Below are 1,254 nucleotides of genomic sequence, written 5' to 3' on the forward strand. Positions count from 1 at the left end.
TAGTAAGGCTGAAATCCTATATTATATACTTTTTCTGGGAGTAAGTCCCATTGAATTTTATGGGGCTTACTTAGGAGTAGACATACATAAGGCTGGGGCCCAAATCCAACTTTCCAGCACTGGCATAGCTGTGCCAATGGGGGTGTGTGCTGCATCCTACAGTTGGGTGGCACTCATGGAAGTCTCCTGAAGGTAAGGGAATGTTTGTTCCCTTACCTTGGAGCTGGAAAGTTGGTTAGGATTGCACGCTAAGACAAGAAATGTATATTCTTACAGCTCTTGTTAGCGTTAGGTGTTTGAAAAACATGTTGGAAAGAATGATGTTTGCAGCAGGTTCATCATCTTAGTAATAATCTTTTCTAACTTTAAATGAATTGTAAAAGATACAATTGTAAAATTGTCTTTCAAGCATAGTAACTATGGACTGTGGCCACAATCCTATCCAATTTTCGAGTGTCGTGGGGCATGTCCTGTGGTGGGAAGGCAAGTCACAGAGGCCTCCTCAAGGTATGAGAATATTTGTTCCCTTACCTTGGGGCTGCATTGTGGCTGCACCCATGCTGGAAAGTTGGATAGGATTGGACCCTGTGGCTACAATCCTATCCACATTTACTTGGGAGTAAGCCCCATGGACTACAATGGGATTTCCTTCTGAGTAGATATGAGCTGTGTGAACCCAATCCTATGCATGTCTACTCAGAAGGAAGTCCCACTGTAATCTGCAGGGCTTACTCCCAGGTAAATGTGGATGGGATTGCAGCCTCAGAGCCCAATCCTATGCATGTCTACTCAGAAGGAAGTCCCATTGTAGTCTGCAGAGCTTACTCCCAGGTAAGTGTGGGTAGGACTGCGGCCTGTACCTGTGTGTACCAAAGTCAGTGGTATAGCCTCAAGCTGCCAAACTGTATGCACGTTGCAGCTGGCAGAGGCTCTTCCAGAAGAGCCGCTTCTACCACCCAGCTCTGCCTGCCTGCTGCCCACACACCACCCTGCCAAGAAGCCTTCCACACTGCACCCGGCCACGGCTATATACAGATGGTAGCAGCGAAGTCAGTCACGTGGTTCTGTTAAAGGCACAGCTCCCCCGTTTCAGTGAGATCCCTCCACCACCTGTCCCAGCCAAGAGCCCAGGCGCCTACCCGCCCCTCCTCCGATCACCCGGAGACCCCCTCCCCAGCGCTCGGCCCTGCTCCCTGCACTCTGCGTCGCGCGCCTGCGCACTGCGGCCCGGCCTGCCGGCGGCGGCCGTTCGGA

Source organism: Tiliqua scincoides, chromosome 1 (assembly GCF_035046505.1).
Source record: "Tiliqua scincoides isolate rTilSci1 chromosome 1, rTilSci1.hap2, whole genome shotgun sequence".
Lineage (NCBI taxonomy): Eukaryota > Metazoa > Chordata > Lepidosauria > Squamata > Scincidae > Tiliqua > Tiliqua scincoides.